This window comes from Suricata suricatta, chromosome 11 (assembly GCF_006229205.1).
Source record: "Suricata suricatta isolate VVHF042 chromosome 11, meerkat_22Aug2017_6uvM2_HiC, whole genome shotgun sequence".
Taxonomy (NCBI): Eukaryota; Metazoa; Chordata; class Mammalia; order Carnivora; family Herpestidae; genus Suricata; species Suricata suricatta.
This window is the reverse complement of record NC_043710.1, coordinates 12,694,657-12,702,793: the sequence shown is the minus strand read 5'-3', so window position 1 is coordinate 12,702,793 and position 8,137 is coordinate 12,694,657. Positions and strand designations below refer to the sequence as shown.

Below are 8,137 nucleotides of genomic sequence, written 5' to 3'. Positions count from 1 at the left end.
ACCTTAAACCACCCCTGGGTCCAGGTTATTAAGAAAGATGAAAATTAGGACTTAAAGTAACTAGGTGCATTATATTTGTTTTGTTCACTCAGTCCTTTAACATCTTTTTGCTGAGAACTTCCTATGTGTTAGGTGCTTTTATATGTATTATGGATTAATTTGCATACAAACCACACATGGTGTTTACTCCCTTGCAGTTGTCCACCTAAGGCTCCAATTTATTGTTTTTAAATGGTTAGAGATTTGTTACAATTTTTGAGCTCACTTATTTCTAACAAAGACCTGTGTTATTATAAGATACTTAATTGTAAAGTCTTGCACTTGATATATTGAATCAAGGATTGGAAAGGGAGAACAAGTCTCTAGCAAGGAAAACTAGAAAAGTGGCTGGAATCATTTCTAGAAAGGTCTTTTTCTTTTTTCACCCCTGTGTAAAAAGATGGCATTCATAGGAGTTTGAACATATTGTGTAAAATCATAGAACATTATAAAAAAAGTAATATAAATGACATTGAGTCTGTGATCCTCATTTTACAAATTACAATATTGAGAACAAGAAATGGCATAGGATTTATCTGCTTTTAATCCTCTTTTTGTTTTAATGCCAGAGAACTTTACTTTAAATGGCATGGTTTTAAGTCTAAAAATTATCTTTAGAAAATAGACTTCAACTGGTTATGTTTTCTACACACTCTGAAGTGAGAAAGATTGAAGTGTAATTATCAATTAATATCCAGGCCGTACAAATTTAAGACTGTCAAATAACTATATTGCACACGTGAAGCTAACACAACACTGCATGTTAACTTTTAATCCTCTTGATAATTAGAAGAGTCAAGGTTTAAACTGGCATCTCATTAAGCCAGTTCCACCTCTTACTTAATACACATTTTAGCCACACTCGCACGAAGGCAAAAGCTGCCCTCTGAAATAGCTCTCCAGCAGAAAATTCTTCCTAACAATTGTCCTCCTAAATGCATCTTTTATATCTGTGTTCCTCAAGCTTTAAATGAGAGGATTCAACATGGGAATCCATGTGGCACAGAGTGCAAAAACCATTTCATTAGTTTCCTCAGATGAACTTGAACAAGGAAATATGTAAATGAAGAACGTTTCCCATACATGACAGCCACAGCAGCCAAGTGTGAGGAGCAGGTAGAGAAAGCTTTCCACCTCCCATCAGCAGACTGGCTGTTCAGTACGGTTTTGAGGATAAAAATATAGGAGATCAGGATGATAGGGGCACAGAGTATTTTTTTTTAATCTGCTATAATGAGAAAAAGCAACCTATTGTTCTGAGTATTAGCACATGCCAGGGAGAACAGAGAAAATGTCCCAGAAAAAGTGGTTGACCACATTTGGACCACAAAAGCATAAGTGAAAGAAGCGGTCATGGAGAATGGCACTTAGAAGACCTGTGGCGAGGGCCCTATCCCGAGCGGCACACAGGCCCTCTGGCACATGATGACTGCACGCAACAAGGGTTTGCCAATGGTGATGGATTCGTCATAGGCCACAGTAGCCAAGAGTAAACACATAGTCTAGTCACTACAAATTGACCAAAAACCATGTCAGTACAGCACAGCTCACGAAGGAGATGCCTTTGGTCTCCAGAAAAGTATCACACATCTATGGAACAACAGAAGTAGAGGAGCCTACATCCACAAAAGACAAACATTTAAGAAAAATCTACATTGGTGTCCATTTATATCAGAGTGACAGCTCCCAAGTTCCCACCCAGTGTGACAGTATAAATAAAGAAAGGGGCACGTGGGTGGCTCAGTCACTTATGTGTCTGTTTTCAGCTCAGGTCATGATCTCACAGCCCCACATTGGGCTCTGCCCTGACAGCTCAGAGTCTGAAGCCTGCTTCGGATGCTGTCTCTCTCTCTCTCTCTCTCTCTCTCTCTCTCTCTCTCTCTCTCTGCCTGCCTCTACCCTGCTTGCACTCTGTCTCTCTCTCTCTCTCAAAAATAAACTTTAAAAGAAATTAAAAGAAATAAATATAAAAGATAAAGAGAAATATCAAGAAGAGAAGAATCTTCAGCAAAAGATGATCTCTGGGCCCTATAAAAAGAAATTCAGTCACTGCTATTTGATCCTTTCTGTCTAGTGTTGGGGTGACAGTGGAGCAGGAAGAAAATTTTATAGAACAATAATCAATGGGGATCTATCAATAAAACCAGTAATTATTGGTTAATGATTAAAACATGCCCATTGGAACTTACATTTTAGTGAGGGAAGATAATGAATAATAAATTTAAAAATCAATTTAAATGTGTTATAGGTTGGAAGCTGAAAAGTCTTATGGATAACAGAAAAGTTTAAACAAGAGTAAAGGGAATCTAATTTTCTTGGTGGGGTAAAGATGGTTACAAATTCAGTATTAAATAATTAGGATAAATCTCATTGAGAAAATGACCTTCAGCCAAGGCAGAAAAGTGTGGAGTTCTCAAGATGTATATTTGAAGATGAGTATATCTGGCAGAGAGAACATTATGGCAAAAACCATGAAGGGTCTGCAGGTTTCTAGTTCTGCATGTGAGGGTCTTGGAAGTCACCACTCTGTCCTAAGTAAAAATTTTTTACTGTACTTTTAAATACAGATAAATGAATAAATCTTCTTGGACCTGGAAGAGAGGGGAGAGGACACAGGGCAAGACACACAGGTGAAAGCAGAGAGTCACAATTTACTCACAAGAGGAACTACTGTGGGAACCAGTGCCTTGAGAGCAAAAAGCTGAACTGAGCATTGGAGTGAGATTTATCTCTAGGAGCTCAACCAGGTCTGCACAGTAAATGTAAGAGGAAAATCTTGTGATTCCATCAGGAGAGAAGAGGAACCATTCTGAAATCTATCAGAGCACTCTGTATTTCTTAACAAAGCCTGCCCTCATGAGAAACTAGCCAACCAGACAGTACCCTGCTAAGGTATCCTCAGAGCCTGTTAATCAAGGGGAAGAGAAATGGCCAACATTGGCCTCCTGTAGCCTTCCACCTGGAGGAAGGAAATAAACCATTCTGACTCTAGTCATCTTGTCCCAATTTATAGGGGGAAAAAACACTGAGAAACACTGTTTAAATTCACAACCCAGAGACACAGCTTCACCAAAAGCCTGAGACCTGATCAGATGACCACAGAATGCTTCCCTCCCTCCACATCTAACCACCACATTGCTAAAGGCCTATTTGTAGCAACCTCTGTTACCCAGAACATGTCTGGCTATCAAAAAAAAATTACAAGAGGGGCACCTGTGTGACTCAGTTGGTTAAGCATCCAACTTCCATTCAGGTTATGATCTTACAGTTTGTGATTTTGAGCCGCACATCAGGCTCTGTGCTGACAGCTCAGAGCTGAGAGCCTACTTCATAGTCTGTGTTTCCCTCTGTCTCTGCCCCTCCCCCACTCATTCTCTCTCTCTCTCTCTCTCTCTCTCTCTCTCTCTCTCTCTCTCTCTCAAATAAACATTAAAATTTTTTCAAGATAGAATTACCAAACAAACAAAAAGGTGAAACGGAATCTGAAGAGACAGAGCAAAACTCAGAATCAGATTTGGTAGAGATATAAGAATAATAAGACTAGGAATTTAAATCAACTATGATGAAAACGTTGGAGATCAAAACCACAGTAACCAAAATGGTGAATAACTTTGCTGGGCTCATTAGTAGACTGGACACAGTTAAGAAAAGGATCAATGAGACTGAAGACAGAGCAAAACAACAACAACCAAAAAAAAGAAATCAAAAAATGAAAAAGAGAACAAAGAGCAACAATAACAAAAAGAGGTCACAGCCGAATATGTACATAAGGTCTCTGTGACAACCACTACAAAAAGTGTAACTTACATGTGATGGGACCATCAGAAGAAGAAAGAGAGAAAGGAAGGGAAGAGATATTTGAAGCAATGACTGAGTAGTTTCCCCAAATTAGACACCAAACCAGAAGTCCAGGGAGCTCAGAGATTCAGAATAGATGCAAGCAAAAACTATACCTAGGAATACAATTTTAAGGTACAGAACATTACAATTAAAGAAAAAATATCTTGAAAGAAGGCTGAATCAGAAAGACACATCACATACAGAAGATCAAAGATTAAGAATCACCTCTGATTTCTTAGAAATCACACCTGCTAAAAGTCAGCACCCATCTACTGTAAGGACGCAGGTCCGATCCGGCCCTCCCCACCGGGCCTTCCCAGCCTTCCTGGAGCCGGTGGCTGCGCACTGCCTGGTGGAAATGCGCACCTGCACGGGGGTGGGGGGGGTGGTCCCCCGTGGGCCTCAGGTCCTATCCAGCCTTCCCCTGTACTTAAAGGGGAAGGCGACGGCTTCTCCTGAAAGGGCGCACCTTAAGGAGGGACAACTCCTGCGGCTCCCAATCAGGAGAGGCCAGCCGATACCTTTGACCTTTCTAGAGGCGGGCCTAGTCACGCCCCATGTGGGGCATCCTGGGCCCACTCTGATTGGTCAACACTCCAACTATTGTGACTGGCTCCCACAACTGCCAGTATTGATGGGGGGCAGGGATTGGATCACTGTACACCTGTCATCATTTCCTGTAACTCCCCCTCCCAAAGGCATAAAAGGCCCTGCCCTGCCTTTGTTCAGGGCTCTCTCCACGTGGCCAGCAGGTAGGCTGGAGACTGTGAGCCCGAGCTTAAGCTTGTAATAAAGGCCCTTTGCTTTTACAGGCATGACTTGGTCTCCCTAGCAGTCTCTGGTGCTTGTTTTGGGGCGATTTGGGGCAATTTTACAAACTTGGGCGCAACACTACCAGGCACCAATATTGCAAATCAGGAGATTTCCATGAGTGGAGGTCTTAACTGACAGAGAATTTCCCTCTGATTTTGGGACTTACTCACCTATTGTTTACAAAAAAAGTGGAACTACTTAAAGACTTTCGTGGCGAACAAATAAACAAGAAAATGCACCCGCATGTGAATTTCTGTCACTGCCCTATTGGAAAAATCAGTTGGGAACATTTCTTACTAATAAATACAAAACAGGAATCTATTTTAAGATACACTGTGTCACAGTATAAAGTCTAAAGGAAAATAAGACAGTGTCAGGGGCGCCTGGGTGGCTCAGTTGGTTAAGCGTCCAACTTCAGCTCAAATCATGATCTCACAGCTTGTGGGTTTGAACCCCACATCAGGCAGAGCGTGGAGCCTGCTTCCGATTCTGTGTCTCCCTCTCTCTCTGCTCCTCCCATATTCATACTCTGTCCCTCTCTGCCTCTCAAAAATAAAAGTTTTAAAAAATTTAAAAAAAAAAGTGCCATAAGAGGGAAATACTGAGTGGCTCTAAATGGCACCGTCTCTAATCATCCCATAGGGTGAGTTCCTGAGTGGAGGTAACACTATATGAAAAGCAAGTAGTTAATCCATGTGACTATGGCAGGAAGAGAATTGTAGGCAGAATACATGAGCAGATCAGAACGGCAGTAACTAGAGCTAGAGGTAGACAGTTGGCTTGAATATATTTGCATATACTTGGAGAAGGACCTTAGAGCAATTCAGGAAATTTATAATTATCACTTGCTTCCTGCTGCTCTGCCAATCCCCGTTCAATAGCATCATGAATGTTTACGAATGTTTACAGATTTGACACATGTCATATAATGAAGATGCAGGATAGAGACATGTTAAGCCAAAGTCTCACTGGGAAGAAATTATTGATCTTTCTAGATAAATATACATTTCCCTTTGGTTCACGTTAAACCCAAATTTTAACATCTTAGTAAAACGGTATTGGGAAATGTCACAAAACTGACAACTAACAAAATTAATCTTTCATAATGTAGGACTTAGCTCTCTTACATTTGGAAATCTGTGCTGCAGAATAGAAATACCAGACATAAATGTTGCAACATCATTTGTAGGAAGAATAAAAGGAAATGAGCCAAAGCTGTATCAGTATTAGTAGGGGAAGCATACATTCTTTCTATGAAACCCTGTGCTACATCCACTATAAAATGTTGTTTAATATAAATATGTTTAAGATAATATTTAGTTTACTTTTCACATTGCATAATTTGAATTGTGTCCTCGAGTTTAGCAATTTTTATTTTATCATTTCAAAGTGTTTAATAAGGAAGAAACATACCACCTTGTATAAAAATTCCAGACTCTGGGGGTGAGGGGTGAGGGATGAGGGAAAATCCAGATCCTCAGAGGGAAAAAGTGTGAGATGGAAGCACAGAGTTGCTAAGACTCTCTCGTTTTACTTAGGTTTTGACAACGATTTCATTCATCAGTACGTAGAAGTGTTTCATGAAACCAGAGAACTGTTAGACTGGAGAAATCGCCTTACCAGAAGCCACTGCGTCCATCTGCCTAAGTGGATTGACCTATGGACCCACTCATTCATCATTGATTCAAGTTTTGACACAGACTGCAGCTTTGCAAAAGTAAATTTTAGTTACAAAATTAACGCATTTGTTGCAAAACAAGTCCATCATCTCAGATGAGCATGGATCACCCCCACCCCCTGAGGCTCCTTTCAATATCATGTTACTAAAGTAGCCAATGTTAACCGTTTGGCCAATAAGTTTGCACACGTCCCTCTATGATCATCTGCGAATGCACATGCCAATGTATTTTACACATTAGGTAGATTTTACCCCCACCCTTTTTACCTTTATTTTAAATGTTGGGGAGGGGGTGGTCAACCAGAAGACCCGACCTCTGGTTGATCTGTGAGCTGGACCCTGGCAACTGAAGGCTCCTCACCCCAACCCTGCCCTTGGAATGTGCATTCTGCCTGCCTTCTCTGCTCCCAAAAGCTGCGCCAAGGACACAGCCTTAGACAGTGATGCATTCTTGGGCATCTCTGGACGGCATATGTGATTGAACCCAGTTAAAGCCTCTACATGATCTTTAAAGACTTGGCAGGTGGCAGGACAGCTGTGCCCTCACTGCTGCACCCAGGTAAGTTCTCTTGTCTGTTAAACCTGTCACCTCCTATTCTGGAGTGGCCTGCTTCTCTCTTTGGTCTCTCCCTGCCTTTTGTGATGGGAGCTGGTTACTGATTTGGGTGTAAACTCCCTAGGAAGTTGCCAACCCACCCGAACTGTGATCAGTTCTACAGATGAATGTTCAACTTGATTTTTTATCTAAGCTGTCAATGGTTGTATCAGGATATTTCCTCCAAACCAAAGCATTAGTATATAATTTACTTTCTTAATAAGTACCTGTGCAGCACTTGAGAGAAAGAATGTACGTTTCTCCTAATGGTACAAATGGAGGTAGTTTCCTTTTATCTGCCCTACAAATGATGTTGCAACATTTATGTCTGATGTTTATGTTTCCACAGCACAGATTTCCAAATGTAAGAGATCCAGGTCAAAGATTATGTGAATCTTAACATAAATCATTAAAATTACTTTCTGAAAATGTGCTATTGTAGCTAAGTGTAATATTAGGGTCTATATCCCTTGGTAACCTTGCCAGAATTGCACAAATCAGTGTAATGTCTGCTGACCTGACAAATGAAAAAGAAACATTGCCTTTTCATTTTGATTTCATATGTTCCAGCAATTGAGAAGTTGAACAATTTTTAACATATTTATATTTTTGACCATTTATATTTCCAGCTCACCCAGCAATTTGTTGGTCTGTTTCTCTACTGTGTGTAATACACATGTACATATAGGTTCACGACTTTAAAATTCTTTTTAAGTTTATTTATTTATTTTGAGAGAGAAAAGAGAGGGTACTGAGGAGGGGAAGCGAGAGAGGGAGAATCTCAAGTAGGTTCCATGCTGTTAGCACATAGCCTGATGCAGGGTGTGAACTTATGGACCCCGAGGAGTTTACTTTAATGTCCCATTGGGACATTAACTCATTGTGAATCACCTGCTTTGCAAAAGCCCTCTCATTTTCCATGATTCGACTTAACGAGCTCTATGAAATCTTTATTAATGAACATCATTGACCTATCCCTTATAATATTTGCTTTTCTAATCTGGAATAAATGTCTTCCCACATAGGAGAATATATAGGGGCTCCTGGGTGACTCAGTCGGTTGAGCAGCCAGCTTCGGCTCAGGTCAGATCTCACGTTTGTGGGTTCGAGCCCCCCGTCAGGCTCTGTGCAGACAGCTAGCTCAGAGCCTGGAGCCTGCTTCAGATTCTGTG

General features: G+C 40.9%; 1 long non-coding RNA gene across 1 annotated transcript in view; it reads right to left on the bottom strand.

Annotated features, from left to right (window-relative positions):
- LOC115272305 overlaps positions 1-4,358 on the bottom strand; it is a 38,463-nt gene extending 34,105 nt beyond the window's left edge. The window contains exon 1 of the long non-coding RNA XR_003900353.1: positions 4,246-4,358. This is a non-coding gene — a long non-coding RNA (uncharacterized LOC115272305). The remainder of the gene's footprint in view (positions 1-4,245) is intronic.
- Between the last annotated feature and the right edge of the window lie 3,779 nt (positions 4,359-8,137).